We start from the raw sequence: 21,905 nt of genomic DNA on the forward strand, positions 1-21,905 counted from the left end.
TACTAAGAAGTAGATTGGGGAATGATGGTGTATATTTGTGATTGAACATTGTGTGACTACAAAAAGGAATGAAGTTCTAAGGCATGCAACATTGTAAGTGAACCTGTGGGACATTTGGTGAGGCAAAATAAGCCAGATACAAACGAGCAAATATTGTATGGTCTCATTTAGAAAATATTTACAAGAAAACAGGGGCCTAGATTGTAAATTCTTATAGCAGACACATTTAGTCTGGAGTGGTAATTATTATTTCTGGATTTTTAGAGGCTGTTTTATATATATTTAGAGATATTTAGAGATAAGAACCAAGCTGATCAGGTCGGGGTTAAAGTAATTCAGAACACAGAGGTAAGGAAGACACTCTCTATATTTTAGAATCACACATACTCCTTGAGGCCAAAGGAAGAAAGATCTCCTCTGTGTGGAACCTAAATTTTCTGTAGCACATAATCTAACTCAACCTATCTGTATAGCTCATTTGAACAATTGAAACATAGGGAGCCCAGAATAAGAAAGATGTCATTTAATCCTATATAACTTACTGTAATGCCAGGATACATCCCAGAGTATATTAAGCAGATAACCAAAAAGTATTGGCAAAGTCCCTTGAGGGGTGGGAGAAGAAATATGACATGATTAAACTTTACCACTGAGAAACCCCCTGATATTGTGTCAGACATCAGGGACACCCAATCAGCAGGCCAATCCCTTGATCTGTTTTTTTTTTTCCAGTATACACCATTTATTAATGCATATGCCAAAGCAATCCCTTGATCTTGAGGCTGGCTCTTGTGAAGCTTATATAGATAGTGGAGAAGCTTAGCGTATCTGTAGATTTCTGGAGGACCTCTTTTGTTGCTCAGATGTGGACTTTCTCTCTCTAAGCCCAACTCTTGCAAGTAAAATCATTGTCGTTCCCCCTACATGGAACAAGACATCCAGGGATGAAAAGCACCTTGGTGGCACGGGAGATGACTCCCAGGGATGAACCTGGCCCTTGCATGATGGGATGAACAATGCCATTCTGACCAAAAGGGGGAAAAGAAATGTAACAAATTAGATATCAGTGGCTGAGAAAGTTCAAATAGAGTCAAGAGGCAACTTTGGAGGTCACTCTTATGAAAGCTTTCATTAGATATTGCTACCTACCATAACTTGCCAAACCCCAACCAAAACCATTCTTGCTAATCCTAAAGAATACCTAGGGCATTATATAAGATTCTACAATGGTTCCACGCACTAGGGTAACTTTCCAGAGACCTACAACCTCCAGATGGGTCCCTAGACCAGATAAGTCCTGAAATGCAGATGGGCCAGGCTCTCCAGAACACAACTTGTTCCATCCCCCTATTCCAAATTATTGACAGTTCCTTCCAACATGATAAAGTTGGAATGGGCATAGCCCAAATGCCCCTAAAAAGTAGGGAAAGGTCAAAAGTGATGGTGGAATTATACACAGAAGGTAGGGTTTACAAATGAGTATGATTGCTGAATCATTATATTGATATTTCTTTTAGTCACCAAGATCTTAGAGCCGCTAGAAATAAAAACCTAAAATTGTGGAATTATTGTAATCCATACCAAGCACTGAAATCTGTTCTACAACTAATTATTACAATGTGCTTTGAAATTTATTTCTTTTTTGTATTTATGTTATTTTTCACACAAAAAAAGTCGACTGTGATGATAAAATAAAAATGCAAAAATAAAAAGTCATCAGTGCCCAAAAGGGATCAAACGGAGTTAAGAGGCTATTCTGGGGGCTACTGTTATGCAAGCTTCAGTTATTGCCTTCCTGGATCATATAATTCCTTGAGGGTTGTTAGGTCAGATAAATCCTAAAACTCAAACAGACCAGCCTCTCCAAGCTTATCAATTAATTCTTCCCCTTATCCTTAAATGTAGACAACCCTTCTCAACATAAAAATGTCAGAATAGGCATTCCCCAAAGATCTCTATAGATTGGGGGAAGGATTAAAGGAGAAGGAGGTATTATAACAGAGAAAATGGGATTTAACAAATGAGTATGACTGCAGAATATACTGATATTCCTTTTAGCCTCCAGTGTTTTGGAGCAGCTAGAAGGAAAAATCTGAGATGGCGGAATGGTAGCCCATGACAAACTCTGGGATCTGTTTTGTAACTACTTACTGAAGTGTGCTTTTAAATTATTGCTTTTTTCCTTCCTTTGCTTTGAATATATATTTTACAATAAAAACCATTTTAAAAACTAATGGAACTAAGAAAGAAATGAACAAGTCCACATTCTAGTTGGAGACTTCTCTTAATAACTCCTAAAATAAGTAGACAAAATATCAGTGAGGATATAGAAGACCAATCAATACTACCAACCAACTTGCTGTAATGGCATTTACAGAAATTTCCAACACAAAATAGCAGGATGATATTCTTGCCAGGTGGACATAAAATATTCATGAAAACTGCTGTATTTCTGGGGCAGTAAATGAGATTCAACACATTTTAAAATATTGACATCATACAGTGTATTATCTGTCAACAATGGAATTAAATTGGAAATCCATAACAGAAAAGTATCTGGAAAGTTCCCAAATGTTTGGAAGTTAAAGAACACTCCTAAATAACCCATATGTCAGAGGAAATCACAGGGGAATTAGAAAATATTTTTAATTGAATGAAATGAAAAACAACATGACAAAATTTTTGGACGGCATCTAAAAAGTTGTTTAGATGGAAATGTATACTATTAAATGATTTAATTAAAAAAGAAGAAAGGTCTCAGTGATAGTTAGGCTCATGTGTCAACTCAGCCAGGTAATCACGCCTAGCTGTTCAGTCAAGTAAGCACTGGCCTAACAGTTACTGTGGTGATATTTTGTAGACTTAAATCATCAGGAAGTTGATTGCATCTATGGCTGATTACATCTACAATCAACTGAAAAGATTGCCTTCAGCAGTAAGAGACTTTCATCCAATCAGCTGAAGGCTTTTAAAAGAGAAGTGATGATTTCAGCAATCAGAAGAAAGAATTTTCATGTCTACTGCTGTCAAGCTTCTTCTGGGGAATTCATCAAAAACCTTCATTAGAGTTCCCAGAATGCAGCCTACCCTACAGAATTAGGATGCATGCATCCCCACAGTTGCATGAGCAATTTTATAAAATCTCATATTATTTACAGATATCTCCTGTTGACTCTATCTCCCTAGAGAACCCAAATTAATACAGTTTCAAATCAATTATCTAAATCTCCACTTAAGAATTAGACAAAGAAGGGCTAATTAAACCCCAAAATTCAGAAGGAAAAATCAGATAACAATAAGTACAGAAGTCAATGAAATTGAAAACAATACCATCAGAGAAAAATCAATAAAATAAAAGGCTGTTTTCCTGAAATGATCAATAAAATTGATCAATCTCTAGCCAGTTGGTCAAGAAAAACAGAAGACACAGTATACCAACATCTAGAATTAAAGGTACATTATTATAAATTTTACTAATATTATAACAATTATAAAAGAATATTTATAAACAACATCATGCCAATATTTTTGAAAACCTAAATGAAATGGATACCTCCCAGAAAAGACAAAAATTACTGAAACTCACTCAAGAAGAAATAGATAACTTTAATCTCCCTAAAGCTACTAAAGAAATCGAATTGATACTTAAAACCTTCCCCAAAGGAACCCCAAGCAAATGGCTCAACTGATTCAACCAAATATTTAAAGAATAAATAATACCAATTCTACACAATACTTCCAGAAAATAGGTGAGGAGAGAGCATTTCCCAATTTTTATGAAGTCAATATTACCTTGATTCCAAAACCAGACAAAGACATTACAGGAAAAGAAAACTACTAATCAGTATCTGTCATGAACATAGATGCAAAAATGCTTTAAAAAACATTAGCAAATCAAATCCAACAATATATAATATATTATGACACAGAGTTTATTCCAATAATTCAAAGTTGATTCTAACATTCAGAAATCAATGAATATAATTTACCATATCAAAAGACTAAACTACCAACATCATATGCTGTTCTCATATTTTCAGAAAAATCACTTGGGAAAATTCAATATCCATCCATGATAAAAGCTATTAGTAAACTAAGAATAGAAAGAAACTTTCTGAATCTGATGAAAAGCAACTACAAAAATCTATAGGTAAAATCATACGTAATGGTCAAAAATGGATTGTTTTCCTACCAAAATAAAGCACAAAGCAAGGATGTCTGTAGTTACTACTTCTATTCAACATTGTATAGGAGACTCTAACTACTGCAGTATGGCCAGAAAAAGAAATGTAATGCACATATATTGGAAAAGAAGAAATAACATTCTCTTCTTTTGCAGATGACATAATGATCTACTTTGGAAACCAGATGAGTTTGGCGAGAAACTTCTAGTAATAAAAAGCAATTTGGAAAGGTTCTAGGATACAAGGTCAATATATAAAATCAAATATATTTCTATATACTAACCGCAAACAATCAGAAATTGAATTGAAAAATGCCATTTATAATAGCTTCAAAAATATGAAATAGGGATAAATTTAACAAAATATGTGTCACTGGAAACTACAAAATATTACTGGGAAAAGTCAAAGGAAATATAAATAAATTGAAAGTCACTATTAAGATGTCAATTCTCTCCCATTTGACCTAGAGATTCAATGCAATTCCAATTAAAATCCCAGATGGATTTTTTATAAAAATTGATAAACTGATACTAACATTTATTAGGAAATATAAAGTATGTAGAAAAGAAAATAAATGCCTGTAATTAAAAAAATAAAAAAGAACAACAAAATTGGAAGACTGTTCTCAACTGATTTAAAGATTTACTATAAAAGTATATTAATCAAGAAGGATAAGACCATGCTTAGAGAGAACAGAGACCAGAAATAGACTGTGGTTAATTGATGTTTTAAATATATAAATATTTTAGTTTGGAGTAATTGTAGAATTATACAAGATTTGTAAAGATAATGTAGAAAGTTTCCAAATACCCATTACCCAATTCCTCCTGTAGTTAACATTACCATAGTACATTTGTTAAAACTGAAAAACCAAATTTGCTATATTATTATTAACAAATTCCAGACTTTTTTTTGGATCTTACCAGTTTTTCCATTAATGTCCTCATCCGTTATTCAGTCTGGGGTACCACATTGTATTTAATTGTCATTCTGTCTATTTTTGACAAAGATGCCAAGGTAATCAAAATGTGTAAAAGAAGTGTTTTTCAACATACGGTGCTAAAAAAATTTGAAATCCATGTAAAAATGTAAACCTTGATACTTACCTTATACCAGACACAAAAATTAACTCAAAATAGATCATATAACTAAATCTAAAACTTAAAACTATAAAAACTCCTAGGAAAAAAAAAATCTTCCTATCCCTGGTTTTTGGCAAGGATTTCTTAGATGCAACACAAAAATTACTATGCATAAAAGAAAAAAATGATAAATTGAACTTTATAAAACCTGAAAACTCCTGCTCTTTGAAATACAGTTGTAATATGAAATGACAAGCCACAGACTGGGGGAAAATATTTGCAAAACACCTACTTACAAAGGGTCCGTATCCAGAATATATCCTGATATTGCTCAATAATAGAAGACAGTTTTTTAAATGGGCAAAAGGAGGCTTGTGGGAAGATGATAGAGTAGGAAGCTCCAGGACCCAGTCTTTCCACCAAAACAACTATTAAATACACGAGAACTGTGTGATACAACTATTTTGAAACTCCAGAGGCCAAAAGAAAATTATAGTATCCAGGGAAGAGTGGGAGGAAGAGCCTGATAAATCACAGGAAAGAATACCAAATCACTCTCTCTGTGCAAGTGTCTACCAGAGTCCATCCCCACTCTTGCAGCAGACCGCTAGAAACTTCCCCTGGCTAGCTCACCAGTGACAGAAAGGGACATAAAAATCCTCTTTCCCCAGACCAGGAGTCTGCAAGGCCGATCACTGATTACAGATTTTCCTTAGCAACTTTGACTTTGGATCGCTGAGGTACTGGCTCTGACAATGGCTTTTGTTTAAACCTGCCTTGGACAAAGGTGGCAGCAGCCATTGTTTCAATCCTCCCCAGACAGGACGGTGATAGTGAAGAATTAAAGAAGCTGTGCTTCCTCGGGGCTATGGGAGACAGTTTTTGAAGGGCTGCATTGTTGGGCATGCTAGCAAAGCTCAGCTTTGGGGAGCCATCAGAGAAGCTCATGGTCCCTTCCTGATCCCCTCCCCAGGGCACTTTGGAACCATACATGACCCCTTCATGGGTCCCCGGCCCTGTTTGGGCTGGAAATGAATGACTTGGGAAAGCCCTCTCCTGTATGCACCTCCTAGAATTTTCCCTCCAGACAAAAGGAGCTTAAGACAATGAAAGGGAGTGTAAGAAACCATGGAGGCAGGCAGTCTGCTGTAAACACCTGCTGACTTCAAACACACAGGAGAAGGAGGTCTATTTCCTGGGAAACAGGACACAACCAACTCCTGTAAATAAGAGAACTCCAAAACAATGAACCACCAAAAGTCCAGGATAACATAGGCCCAGAAAGATAGGGAAAACTCTGCACACTGCATTCATCTTGGGCAGATCTTCCTGCTAGGAGGGCTGAAGCTCAAGAAAATCTCTGTCTTACCACCAGCTGGTTATAAACCAAGAAATAGAAATTCCACAGAGTAAATTCAGAATTAACATTAAAACATTAAAATATACAGTGTGCAACAAAACAGGACAAGACAAACAAAGAAACAGGAAATGATGGCTCATCCAAACGAAGAGGGCAAAAATAGAGAAAACACCAACCAAGAAGACAAGAATGTGGACATATCAAAGACTTTAAACAAATGATCTTAAAAATGCTCATGGAGATGAAGGAAAATACAGAGAAAGTACTAAAAGGCATCAGAAAAACAATGAATGAGCAATATGAGAGTCTCAGAAAGAGAAAGAAATTTTAAAAAGGAACCAGACTGAACTACTGGGGTTGAAGACCAAAACAACTGGAATGAAAAATGCCCAAGAGGGTTTCAAGAGCAGCCTTGAGCTGGCAGAAGAAATAATGAAATTGAAGACAAGACACTTGCAATGATTGACTGAAAAGCAAGAAGAGAAAAGAATTATTAAAAGCAAAAATAGCCTAGGACACCTCTGACAAACAATAAAGCATACCTATACATACATTATTGGAGCCCCAGAAGGAAAAGAAACAGAGAAAGGGGCAGAAGGAATATGCAAAGAAATAATAACAGAGAACTTCCCAAATTTGGCAAAAGATGTGTATATGAACATTCCAAAAGCCCAGAGAACACCAAACAGGACAAACATGAAGAAAAATGTACTCCATCATAAATTGATCACACTGTCAAAAGTAAATGACAATACCACCAGGGAAACCCCTGATACTGTCTCAAACATTAGAGACTCCCAAGTCAGTAGGCCAAACCCTTGATCTTGAGGCTTGATCTTGTGAAGCTTATTTATAGAGCAGAGATGCTAAGCCTTCCTATAGTGGTACCTAAGAGTTACTTCCAGAGGACCTCCCTTGTTGCTCAGATATGGCTTTCTCTCTAAGTCCAATTCTGCAAGTGGAACCATTGCCCTCCCTACATGGGACATGGCATCCAAGGGTGAATGACTCCCTGGCAACATGGGATATGACTCCTAGGGATAAGCCTGGCCCTGGCACCATGGAATAGACAATACCATCCTGACCAAAAGGGGGAAAAGAAATGTAACAAAGCATCTATGACTGAGAGAGTTCAAATAGAGCCAAGAGGTTACTCTGGAGCTACTCCAATGCGAACTTCAGCTAGATATTGCTATTTATCATGGTTTGTCAAACCCCAACCAAAACCATTCCTACCAACCCCAAGAATATCTAGGGCTTTATCTGAGATTCTATAAATGTTCCCTACACTATGATTACTTTCCAGAAACTTACAGCCTCCAGATGGGTTCCTAGGCCAAACAAGTCCTGAAACCCAGAGGGGTCAGCCTCTCTAAGAACATCAACTAGTTCCACCCCACATGCCATATTAATGACAGCCCTTTCCAACATAAAAAAGTTAGAATGGGCATAGCCAATCCTAAAGATTGCAAGAAAGATCAAAAGAGAAATTGGAGTTATAATAGAGAAGATGGGATTTAACAAATGAGAATGACTGCTGAATCATAATATTGATACTTCTTTTAGTTTCCAATATCTGAGCAGCTGGAAGAAAAAACCTAAAATTGTGGAATTGAAACCCACACCAAACTATGAAATCTGTTCTATAACTAATTGTTGTGGTGTGCTTTGAAATTTATTGCTTTTTTTACATGTTATTTTTCACAAATAAATAAATAAGAAGCACCATTGAGAAACAGCTGCCTGGGGACCATAGTCATCAAAATTTGATTTAAACTAAGTGTTCTAGTTTGCTAGCTGCCGGAATGCAACACACCAGAGACAGACTGGCTTTTAATAAAAGGGGATTTATTATGTTTGTTCTTCAGAGGAAAGGCAGCTCACTTTCCACTGAGGTTCTTTCTTACGTGGAAGGCACAAGATGGTCTCTGCTGCTCCTCTCTCCAGGCCCCTGGGTTCCAACAACTTTCCCCAGGGTGACTTCTTTCTGCATCTCCAAAGGCCTGGGCTGAGCAGCTAGTGCCAAGATGAGGAATGCCGAGCTGCTAGGCTGTGCTACATTGCGTTCTCTCATTTAAGCACCAGCCAATTAAGTCAAACGTCACTCATTGCAGCAGACACGCCTCTTAGACGACTGCAGATGTAATTAGCAATAGATGAGGTTCACGTACCATTGGCTTGTGTCCGCAGCAACAGAACTAGGCATGCTCACCTGGCCAAGTTGACAACTGAATCTAACTAACACACTAAGTAACAGGAAAAACCTTCTCTTTGTCTTTTTAATACATTATTGAAGTAAAGATGGAAGGGTCTGAAAGCTGCAAGAATAAAGCAATGTGTTATCTACAAGTGAGTCTAATTAGATTGAGTGGTGATTTCTCATCATGTATGTACATATACAATGGATATACACACAATGGAATATTATTCAGCCATAAAAAGGAATGAAGTCCTGATACCAGCAACAATATGCACGAACCTTGAAGACATCATGTTGTGTGAAATAAGCTAGCCATAGAAGGGCAAATAATGTATCATCTCACTGATTTGAAGCAATTAGAATAAGCAAACTCATAGAGTTAGAATCTAGAATACAGGCTACCAGGGGATAGGGTGGTGACAGAGAATGGGAAATTAAGGCCTAAAATGTACAAAGTTCCTATTGAATGATATACTTTGATGATGGATGTTGGTAATGGTAGCACATATTGATAATGCAATTAACAGCACTGAAATATATATCTAAATGTAATTAAAATGGGGATATATTAGGTTATATAAATGATATAAGAATAAAAATTAAAAACAAAATCCATAGAACTACACTACACAAAGAGTAAACCCTAATTAAATCCATGAACTTTAAAGGTACATAAAAATGTGCTACCATCTATCGTAACAAACGTTCCACACCAATGCAACATGTTGGTGAAGAGGTAGCTTATGGGAATCCTGAATTTTATGCATTGTGTAAACCCACAACTTCTTTAATAATGAAAAAAATGTGCAAAAGGTTTTAACTGACATTTCACCACAGAATGAATACATATGGCAAACAAGCACATGAAAAGATGTTATTCATAATTAGGGAGGTAGAAATTAAAGTTACAATGAGATAACACTATATCCTCACTCAAATTACTAAAATCAGAAAGACTGGTAATATTAAATGCTGGTGAGGCTCTGGAGCAACTAAAACTTTCATGTATTTCTGGTTGGAATGCAAAATGACACAGTTACTTTAAACAGTCTGGCAGATTGCTGTTGTTATATATATATATATATATATATATATATATATATATATATATAGTGTTAAGTCTATGCCTCCTACACTTGCCATATGAACCAAATAATCCCTCTCATAGTTATTTACCCAAGAGAAATGAAACACATATCCACATAAAGACCAGTTCATGAATGTTTATAGCAGCTTTGCTCCTAAGAGCCCAAAACAATAAGTCGCCCAAATGTTTACAAACGGATGAATGGATAGACAAATTATGGTTCACAGAATGGAATTCTACACAGTAATAAAAAGTTGCTGATACAACAACATTCCTAATACATGGATTAATCTCCAATATTTTATGCTAAGTGAAAGAATTCTGAAACAAAAGCTAAATACTGTATAATTCTATTTATATAATCTGAAAATAGGAAAAATATAGTCATTGCCAACAACCGTAGGGGGAGTAGATTTAGCACAAAGGGGCAGGAGGAAATTCTTTTAGGTGCTGTAAATGTTCTGCATTGTTATTGTGGTGGCAGCTGTTAAACTGTATACCTTTGTCAAAACATAACTGTATATTTGAAAAATGTGAATTTTACTGGCGTTAATTATAAGTCAGTAAGCCTAACCAAAATAAATAAATAGGTAAATAGTGCTATGATGAAAAGATGGTGCTTGGTCAACTGGATATCCATGGGAAAAATTAATTTTAGCCCCCTACCTCATATCATTATCTTACATAACAAAATAAATTCCAGATGGACTGCAGATCAAAATGTAAAGGTAAAATAAAGTTTTCAGAAGTAAGCACAAAACATCTTTGTGATCTTGGATTAAGGCCAAGACTTCTTAACTAGGACACAAAAGTACTAACAACAATGGAAAAATCTGACGAATTAAGGAATTTTTGCTCATAAAACGAGAAAATATAGGTAAATAAAAGAAAAAAGAGAAGATATTGTACCACAAATATTGTACCAAAGCCTCAAATCCAGAATATATATTTTTTAAAAGTCTGTAATTCATTAAGATAACCCAATTTTTTAAAAAGACTTGAATAAGCACTTAACATTTTCCTTTAAGACTTAAAAGGAAACAGGATATCCAAATGGCTAATCAATATAAGAACAAGTGCTCAACTTCAGTAGTCTACAGGGAATCACAAATTAAAACTACAATATGATAGTACCATACACCCACCAGAACATAAATGGAAAAACCAACAGCCCAATAAACAAAAAGTAGAAATAACTAGTATTGGAAATGATGTGGAGTAATCACAATTCCCATATTCTCCTGGTTGGAATACAAATTTTTAAATTGATATATCCATTTGTTTCATAGTATCTCTTAAGTCTAAATCCTATGATCCAGAAATTCCGTATTATCCAACCAAAATACAGAATGGATATGTACATTCACCAAAAACGTAATCTACCAAAACTCAGAAAAGAAATAGAAATTCCAAATAAATCAGAAATTAAATCAGTAGGTCAAAATGTTCTCTCAAAGAAAATACTAGGCTCAAATTGTTTTACTGTCAAATTCCACTGAACATTCAAGTAGCAAGTAATTCCAAAATTATGAAAAACATTCCTGACTAGGAAAATAGAAAGGAAAAAATTTAACCAATTTCATATGACTAAAACTTATTGTGCCCAAGATGGTTTTACTTCAGTAATGCAAGGTAGATTTAACATTAGAAAATCAATTCATATAAACCACCCCTAAAAGAAGAAAGGAGAAAATTCACTTGATCATCTCAGCAGATACAGAAAAACATTCAATCAAATTCAACATCCATTCATGATGAAAAAACTAGGAAAAGAAGGGAAATTTATTAATCTGATAAAGAGTATTTTAAAATATCTCAGTCATATCAATGTACCATAATTTATTTTATATACAATTTGTCCACTATTGGACATTAATATTTTTCTCCTTTTGGTTTGTTTTATTTTGCTATCACAATCAATTCTATGAAGAACATCTTTGTGCATAAATCTATCTATGGATTATTCCCTTATAAAAGATTCCTATGAATGAATTAGGCTAAAGGGTATAAATTTAAGGTTCCTGAATTTCTAGAATTGTAAAAGTGCAAAACGATACAAATGGTATGTAAGAGAATGTCCATTTCCCCAACTGCAAACAGTATTCAAAGCTACCTTTTTTTTTTTTGCATGGGCAGGCACTGGGTTTTGAACCGGGATCTCTGGCATAGCAGGTGAGAACTCTGCCAGAGCCACGTCGCATCACCCAAGGCTACCATTTTTAAAGCTGGAAACTGAATTGAATGAAAATCATCTTGTGTAATTTAACATTTCTTTTCTCATTCATGAAACTGAATATATTACCATGTGTTAATTAAACATTTGTATTTTCTGTCTTGTAAAAGTCCCTTTAGGTGCCAAATCCTATTAAATATATTTATCAGAGGCTTACTATTCCCTCTATGATTTTTTGGCCCCTGTATATAGTAAGGATATCAATGCTCTCATATATTTAAAATATTTTGTATATAAAAAATATTGTCTTTCTCAGTTTCATGCTCTTTTAAGTATACAAAAATGCTTACTTTTTATTTAGACTAATATTTTTTTCTTATAATCTGTTGATTGCTTTATGCTAAGAAAATCTTTTCTTTATCCAAAAGCCTTCCAAAAAAAGCCTATTTGGGTTTTTGTATTTAGCTTTCACATATAATTTATTTTGACATTCAGTATATTGGTCTAAATTGATTTTTTTTTCAAGTGGTAGATCACATGCTCTATTTGTTGAACAATCTTTCCCAACCTACTATCTAATAAGTTTTAAACATTTCTTAGGTGTTACCTAAAGCATGATTCATTCAATGCAAACTTTTATATTGCATACAGGAATCAATTATAAAATATTTCATGTGAAGTGCTTGTTTCAAACTAGAGTAGAAACAGTACTTGGTAACTTGAAGTGATAAAAGAATAAGGTAAGCATTAATAATGGTTATTCAAATATTTGAGGTATCAAATTTTTGCTCCCTTCAAATGGAAAATCATGGGGTAGGTAGGTCGTATGATGTTCCATACTGGTTGTTAAATTCAAACAAGGTATGAGCCAATATTTCTACCTCTTCCTCAATACCACACTGTCCTGGCTTTCTTCCTACTTCTCTGTTTTTCCTTCTTAGTCACCTTTGTATGTTTACCTCCTTATCCTGTACATTAAATACTGGAAAAACCAAAGACTGGGTTCCAGGGATTCTTTTCTCATGACAGCAATTCTCAATCCTGGCTGCACATTAGAATTGCCAAGATGGAGCCTGGACATCAATATATTTTAAAAACTTCCCAGGTGATTATGCAACCAGGATTAATAATCATTCTTCTGCCCTCTCTCTAGGTGATCCTGTCCACCTCCATCACTTCTAAAAATCCACAGCTACACGTATTAAATATACATTTATCTCTTACCTATACCACATCTCCAACCTTATTATCTCACAAGTAATCAAACTCAGCAAGTCCAAAAACTGAACTCATTATTCCCAAACCTGCTCTTCACCTCCCCCCATTTTGTTCTCTCAGTAACTGGCAAGACCATGCACCCAAGTGCTCAAGTCACAAAGTTGAATGTCATCTTTAACTCTTCCTTTTATCTCACCATTTCTCCCATCCAATTATTTAATGAATTGCATCAATTTTACATCCTAAATATTTCTAGAATCAGTCCTCTTCTCTCCATATCCAGAGCCACATGCAATCATCACATTTATTGTATTTGGGCATTGGTATACAGTAGACCTGAGCTTGACCCTTGGCTCTGCCATTTATATTTGTAGTACCTGGAACAAGTCGCCTAACCTCTCTGTGCCTCAGTTTCCTAATCCATAAAATGGAAAAAAAAACAGCACCCACCTCATAGGAGTTTTTGTGAGGATTAAATAAGATGTTAGGTTTAGGTGTTAGGGAGTCTTGGGAGAAAATCATGCTTATAAATCTGAGAAAATCTTGTTCTGTATTTACCTGGTGGCAGGCCTCAAAAAGCACACAGGAGGCTCAAAGCACACTGGAGGCTCAAGTCAGAACAGGTCACTCTGTCAAAAATAAAGAAAGTTATTGTCTTAGGTTATTGTCTTAGGTTATCAGGAATTTTGTAAGTGATGGAGACTATTGCTTGCTCCAGAATCCCTTGCATCATTTGATATCTTTACCCAACCCCACTCCCATTCCCCTGATTAAGTTAACTACCATCATGCCTGCTTCACCTGCCCTTGGCTTCCTCCACTCCATTTTGCACACCAGCCAATGATAATTTTTCAATTTGATCATGATGCTGCCCTTCTGAAAGCCCTTCAATGGCTTCTTATTGTCCTTTGAATTAAGGACAAGCTCTCTGCCATGATTTATAAGGCCCTGCATCTTATGCTCACCCATTTCTCTAGTCTTGCCCCTCATCTCTCTCATACTTTCTGTACTCCAGCTTCACTGAACTTCCTTCAATGCCTCATTCCCTCCCACCTCCCAGCTATAACATACCCCATTCCTTCTTCCAAGACTAACGGCCCCACTCCCCACTCAGCTCCACCTGGTTAATCCCTATTTGCCCTTTAAATCTCTGCTTAAGTGATACTTCCTCAGTCAGTCCTTCCCTTCCCCGGGACCATAGTAAGCTCCCCTGTTTTCACTCCCAAAGCAACTGCACTTTTTCTTTTGCAAAGAAAAATATATGCAACTGAAATCATAGAAAGAAATCATATATGAACCGCTTATTCAATATCTTGTCTTCTCTGTAAATTCAGGAATTATATCTGTTTTGTTCACAGTTGTATCTGCAATGTCTAGCCCAATGCCGGTCTCACAGAATACATTGAATAAATATTTATTTAGTAAATAAATTAATAAACCTATTCACAGCCCCCAGCTTTTTAACTCCTCTTGTGTTCATACTGATTATTTAAAGACTTCCTACTTCAATATTATATTTCATTGAACCAATGGCATAGATTATAAGAAACAACACTGTTTTATAAACCAATAAGAAAATAAACGCTGCCAGTTAAAATATAGCACAATGCGTTCTAAGAATCAGAAAATTTATACTTATGGAAAGAGCTGTATTAGACTTATTTAATGGATCTATCATATCCATTAAAAAGGAAAGTAAACTGGTTTAGATATTCCAAAGACTACTTTCCAGTCAGAACCCAACTCTCCTGAATCACTTTTTGACTTAGGGTCCAATGACTGTGTTTTCCCATACAATTATTGTCACCACCAAGAACTTCAGTGACGGGACATTCCTTAAAAGAGTACTCAAGTACTGTCTGGGATTGTCTTCTGAGCTGCTGACATCTTCCTACAAGTTTTGATGTTGGCAAAAAAAAACTTACAAAGACGTGTCAGCAGGTTTCAGTCAACATCTAGGACTCAGATTTCTTTCTCAAGTGATCCTGAAATTGACTGCTGACCAGAACACTGAGGGATTACACACGCCCTGTCATGCAACCAAGAATAACTACCAGGTCCACACAGCCACGGACAATGCACCAGACTACCACCTGACCAATGGCTTTGTAAAACACTATCAGAGTCTTAAAACATGAGAAAAATAAAATATCTTTTAGAATCATTGGAATATGGCAGATCCAAAAAGACTCCTCAGAGAACTAAGGAAAGTTAAAAGGAAGAAAGCAAATCCACGTTCTGCCTCTCTTCCCCTGCCTTTTCCTCCTCCCCCTCCCTGTCCCTCTCTCATACGCAACTCTTTCTTAAATATACACACACTCATTTTTTCACACATGGTTAGAGACAGTGGCCAGAAATTCTGGCTCCACAACAAGCCAGAGTGGTGGGATGGGTACACAAAGCCACCAGCCGAGGGACAGTCGGGGATAAAGCAGCTGGCATGCTCTAGCGTATGGGGGAAAGAGGCACTTTCTCATTTCCTACTAGTCCAACCATGGCTCCAAGTGACCGAATCCTTCCAGAGGAATAGCTTCTCCCTAAGTACCTTTTTCTCCTTTTAAAGCACCTTTTTTAAGGATAGAGTTTCTGACAAATGGAAGTTTCTTAGAAATTTACTAGCATATTAGAGCAGAAAGGACTATAGTGCCAGAGGTTTCCCAACTCTGACCAGCATTTCAGTTCCTCGTGGTCTGTGTGTGAATATTCAACCATGGCTGGGAAAAGGGGAGGAAGGGACACTTGGAAAAACCACTAGGCTCCTCTGTGCCTCCATTTCCTCACCTGTATAGTCAAGATAATGGATTAGATGATGCTCAGGATCCCAGCAGGAAAGAGAAGATGCACTTAAATGGGAGCATTTAATGAAAGGACTATTTACAAGGTGTGGACAAAGTCAAGGGAAACCACAAATCAATGGTGAAGCACCTCAAGGCTAGCAACAAGCAGGAAGCCATTAGCACCCCAGGCTTGAAAGTTGAACCAGGAGAGATAGCCATGGACCTGATATGGGACTCTCTACAGGCGTTGTGGGCATGGGAGGGGGCTGCCTGACAGAAACTATGACTTTCAGTGAAGAAATACATCATCAGATTGTGAAGGTACTGTAACCTGCAGCATCAGGAGGAAGGAACCAGGGAATGACTACTCCAATTTCTCTCTCTTCCCACACTCTGATCTCCTGCAGATGCTCACATTGGCTAAATCCAAACACAAGCAGAGAAAACCATTGATGTGGCCAGCCTCCCAGGGCCTGGGCAGCATGTAAAAGGGGGGAGAGCAGATCTGGAAGGACAAACAGAGAATACCTGGCACATATAATCTCTATGTTCCCATCAAGCACCAATATTCTGTGTATTCTTAATTATTAAATAAGCAAGAAAAAATTCCTAAGTGTATACTCCCAGGATCTAAAGAAAATCCACCAGGATGCAATTTCTCATTGTTCAGGCAGCTTAGCTCAGATAACAACAGTCATTTTCTGCTCTTGGAGACAATTCAGAATTAGAACACCACTCTACACAGTCCCTAGTTTTTCTTTAACTGAGCTCTTACAAATGTAATGGAATTCTATCTTGAGTTAGTAGATGCCATTTCTTTCCTCCTGGTCTTTGCTATTACCTCCTGAGACTGTCTTCCCAGGCAGCAGGATCTGGCAATGTCCACTGATTCACAGAAGAGATGTACCAGTAGGAGCAGAGAAAAGACTCAACTTTCAGGACCTCAGAGTCTCAGAGTACAGACAACACCTGATAAGCTGAAGCAATGCTACCACCACCAGCCCTCACACACCCAGATCAGAAGCCATTATTTTGTGTTGTAGGAAAGTATGGAGAAAGTTCAGGTTAAGCAGACATTGTGGTTCCTGGGAAATGTTTCCCTGGATCTGTTACCTACCAACACCAGACAGTAAATGGTAAGTGCCACATGAATTCTTTCCTTTCTCACTCACAACTAATTTTTTAAAATCTCCCATTCTTTCCCTTGACTGGGCTCAAGATATAAACATCACTCATCCTACTGCATGCCCACCCTCCAGTGGCAGTGAAGTCCCACAGGTGATCAAGGGTCATAAGATTGCTAATTCCTAGAATCAGGGATCCTTTCTAAAGTATCCTTTTGATAAATGGTTGCTGCTAAGGAAGATCCTAGTATCACCTGCCCTAAAGACCCCAGGCAGTGGTGCTGACCACATTTGCTAGCATCCTATTCCTTCCTGAATTTAGAGGTGATACCTTGCTCTGAAGTGCATGGGGTTTTACAGTAATCAACTAACATCCAACTGTATAGCATTGGCCATTACAGAGTCCTCATACTTTGCCACAAAATCTCTGTCAGAATAGAAGGGAGTCACACTTGGTCAGGAAGAAAACACATTTGGAAAAAAAAAAAAACAAGTTTTCAGAGTAAAACATTTCTTCTTTCAAACAAATTAGGTTACTTCCAAGAAGCTTTATAAAATGAAGGAAAACACTTTAGCCCTTACAAGTAATACAACTAATAAAATAAAAGATGGGGGGAGTGGGCTGCCATCCTGTCAATTCTGAAGGGGGAGTCTAGCTAAGGCAAAGGGTTCAGTATGAACCAGCTGGATGACTGTAGCCAGGTTTCTTAACCTCTCTGTCTTATTAGCTGCAAAAATGCCAAGGATTTGGATTAAGATAATTATTTAAGGTCCCTTCCAGCTCCAAGAATATATTACAGCAAGCTGCAAATGGAGTGTTCCAATTAGTTCACTGCCCAATGACTTGCCATCAAAAAATGATGCAAAGAAGGAAGAACTAAAAGCTAATGAGGCTCGAGTCTGGCTAACAACAGAAAAGACATATTCTTTGGATCTGGTCATGGTGGTGCATTCCCATCTGAGATTAATCCATGCAAAAGGACCATTCCATACATCTCAAGAATGCCCCCACCATAAAAGGAATTCTCTCAAGTGGCCCCTGTGTAATATTAGACAGTACATCTCCTGATGCCACAGTTTTAGCTAGCTTCAGACTTCCATTCTAAATGAGAATATCATAACTGGATGATCTGTCAAATTCTAAGCCTAATCCTTGCTGCTCTTCTGCGAGAGTCCCTATAAAGAAGACTGTCAGATGTTGTACTGACATATTTAACGGGAAGGTTAGTGGGAAGAAACAAAATGCAGCAAGCTTAATTGTAATATTTAACTATTTTTGGAAACCCACCATCTAAACATACCAGAAATAACATTTTCAAAATCGTGGCAAAGTTAAAATGTCTCCCAAACATGAAAAAAATGTCTGACATGAGTAATTCAGAATAAAACAATCTGTCAGTTGTAAAATGCAAGTACTCCTTTATAAATAGTTTGCATGCTTCCAATTTTCTCAATAAATACCATATTAACATAACAAAAATATTCAGGGATAATTTAATCAAACTTAGAAAATATTAACAAGTCAGTTACTTAATACCTGAGACCATTAAGGTTTAGTCCTATATCCCTGGAATAATTATTAATAGCTCCACTTTTCACAATCAAATAGGCCCAGATTTTGGGCAATGACACACTGTGAGCTGTTAAAATCCTTTTAAGATACTCTAAATCTTGAGACTATAATCCTAAGAAAGTTTGTTCTCTCTCTCTCTTTGTGGACACTAATACTTTGTTCTTTCAAGAGAAAGAAGAATGTGTGATCAGAATAAATACGGTCTTTCCGTGAGGCCTAGGCTTGGGGAAATGCTTCATTCAGGGGAACATAGTCCAAAATAATTAGTAAAAAAGTATAAACTTCACTGGTTCTTAACAAACTTTAAAGAGCATCCAATACATAACCCAGCAATACTTTTAAAAGCTCCTTCAACTTCTCTTTAAGTTCTTCATGCCCTAGAGCTACTGGGCTGGGGTGGGGTGGGGAGAACCTCAACCTTTGTAAAGCCTGGGGGGGGGGGGGGTCGCCTTCTGAAACACACCTACTGCTCCACTGTAACCATTTATTCCATCTCCAGATTCTTCACTACTGAGTTATCTGGAAAATCTGGAGAAGATGGAATTTCTTTAAAGCAGAGGGAAGGGGGAAGAAGCTGCGTGGACAAGGACAAAATTCTTTTTGGAGTGGGGATAAGAGGAAGGACGTCAAACGGTACATGTTGAAACCTCAGGCAGGAAAAACTGGTTTGTGGAGATAGCCTCTGTTCCTATAACCTTTTCTTCTGGGCTTATTTAGCTGCAGATCATGTAACATGAGCCAAAGTTTACAGGGATGAGGAGTCCGCAGAAGCAAATAAAATGTAAAAGGTCCTTCAAAAGGAAGATAAGATGTAGCCCGCTGGCATATTTCTACCATATACAGACAGCTCTATGAACAACCCATCAAAATATGCCAACCTGAACCCCTGTCACTGTCCCCTCCTCCCTTGTTACCATCCCATAAAACTCCTTTCATTCTCAGATCAGGGAGACAGAGTTGAGCTTGCCTCCTGTCTCCTTGCCAGGCAACCTCACAATAAAACTCTTTCTTTTCTCCAAATCCTGGTGTCATGCTATTGGCTTCTGAGGGCATTAGGCAGTGAGCCCACTGGTCAGTAACAACGCTAATAACGTGAGTCACTGACACACGCATCCAAAACAAAACAAAACAGGCAGAGGAACTTTTGAAAGATACAAGAGTCAAAGCAACCAAATGGATCAAATGGAGTCTAGATCCAAAACATTTCTGAGGAAAATTGAATACAGAATATAGAATAAATATTACACGATTCTGTGGAATGGTTAATTTTCTTAAGGTACAATAATGGTAAGGTGATTATGTATGGAAATGACTTTATTCTTAGGAGAAGCATGTGCAAGTATTCATGGATGAGATGGTCATCACGTCTTTAGTCTATATTCAAGTGGCTCCGAAAAATAATTTGAACATTTATACATTGATATTACTTAAACACATAATCTATGTATATATATATATATATATATATATATATATATATATATGTAAAGCAAAACAAGAGAAAGGGAGAGAGGAAGCAAATAGGGCAAAATGAAGGGACTATTACTGGTTTGTTTGTTTGTTTTTTACTTTTTTATGGCAAAATATAACATATATACAAAAAAGTAATAAATTTCCAAGTACATTTTAACAAGTAGTTATAGAACACATTTTAAAATTTGGTATGGCTTACGGTTCCATGATTTTCCTTCTTAATTCTAGTTGCTCCAAGACACTAGAGACTAACAGAAATATCAGAATATATTTAGAAATGGTTCAGAATATAACAGAAATGATTCAGCCATAAGATTCATTTGTTAAACCCTATTTTCTCTGTTATACTCCTCCTTCTCTTTAAATAACATATATACACAAAAGCAATAAATTTCAAAGTAAATCACAACAAGTAATTGTAGAACAGATTTCAGAGTTAATGGGTTACAATTCCACAATTTTAGGTTTTTATTTCTAGCTGCTCTAAGTCTTGGTGACTAAAAGAAATATCAGTATAGTGATTCAGCCCTTATACCCACTTGTTTAACTCGATCTTCTCTGTATAACTCCACCATCACCTTTGATCTTTTCCCCACTCTTTAGGGGTATTTGGGCTATGCCCATTCTAACTTCTTCATGTTGGAAGGGGCTGTCATTATTAAGGAATAGGGGGATAGAACTAGTTGATGTTCTGGAGAGGCTCGTCCTTCTGAATTTCAGGACTTCTCTGGTCCAGGGAACCATCTGGAGGTTGTAGGTTTCTAGAAAGTTACCCTAGTGCATGGAACCATTGTAGAATCTTATATAATGCCCTAGGTATTCTTTAGGATTAGCAAGAATGGTTTTGGTTGGGGTTTGGCAAGTTATGGTAGGTAGCAATGTCTAAGTGAAGCTTGCATAAGAGTAACCTCCAAAGTTGCCTCTCAACTCTATTTGAACTTTCTCAGCCACTGATGCCTTACTTGTTATACTTCTTTCCCCCTATTTGGTCAGAATGGCATTGTTGACCCCATCATGCCAGAACCAGGTTCATCCCTGGGAGTCACATGCCAGCTGCCAGGGAGACTTTCATCCCTGGATATCATGTCCCATGTAGGGGGAAGGACAATGGTTCATTTGCAGAGTTGGGCTTAGAGAGAGAAAGGCCACATCTGAGCAACAAAAGAGATTCTCTGGAGGTGACTCGTAGGCATACCTATAGGTAGGCTAAGCTTCTCTGCTACATACATAAGCTTCACAATAGTAAGCCTCAAGATCAAGGGACTGACCTATTGATTTGGGTGTCCCTAATGCTTGACACAGTAACCAGGGTTTGCCTGGTGGTAAAGTTTAATAGTTTCATAATTTTTCTCCCATCCCTCAAGGGACTTTGCCAGTACTTTTTGATTATCTACTTAATATACTCTAGGATATATCCAGGCATTACATTAAGTTATACAGGATTAAAGACTCTTATTCTCAGTTCCCTGTGTTTGGATTGTTTAAATGATCTATGCAGACAGGTTGAGCTAGATTATGTGCTACAGAAAAAGACTATTACTGCTTATTGTACTATTATGACAACTTTTCTGTAGGAGGAATAAAAACTAATCTCTTTAGCAATCTCAATGGCCATGGCAAAGTGCCACTTGCTCCAATAAAAGGTAGTGTCTTT

General features: G+C 36.9%; 1 protein-coding gene across 13 annotated transcripts in view; it reads right to left on the minus strand.

The window, feature by feature from the left end:
• Positions 1 to 21,905, minus strand: part of NCALD (neurocalcin delta) — a 476,669-nt gene that overhangs the window by 358,203 nt on the left and 96,561 nt on the right. For all 13 annotated transcript variants that reach the window (XM_077167386.1, XM_077167381.1, XM_077167391.1 and 10 more), the window contains one exon: positions 13,863 to 13,933. The gene's annotated coding sequence lies outside the window, so the exon portion shown is untranslated. The remainder of the gene's footprint in view (positions 1 to 13,862; positions 13,934 to 21,905) is intronic.

Source organism: Tamandua tetradactyla, chromosome 6 (genome assembly GCF_023851605.1).
Source record: "Tamandua tetradactyla isolate mTamTet1 chromosome 6, mTamTet1.pri, whole genome shotgun sequence".
Taxonomy (NCBI): Eukaryota; Metazoa; Chordata; class Mammalia; order Pilosa; family Myrmecophagidae; genus Tamandua; species Tamandua tetradactyla.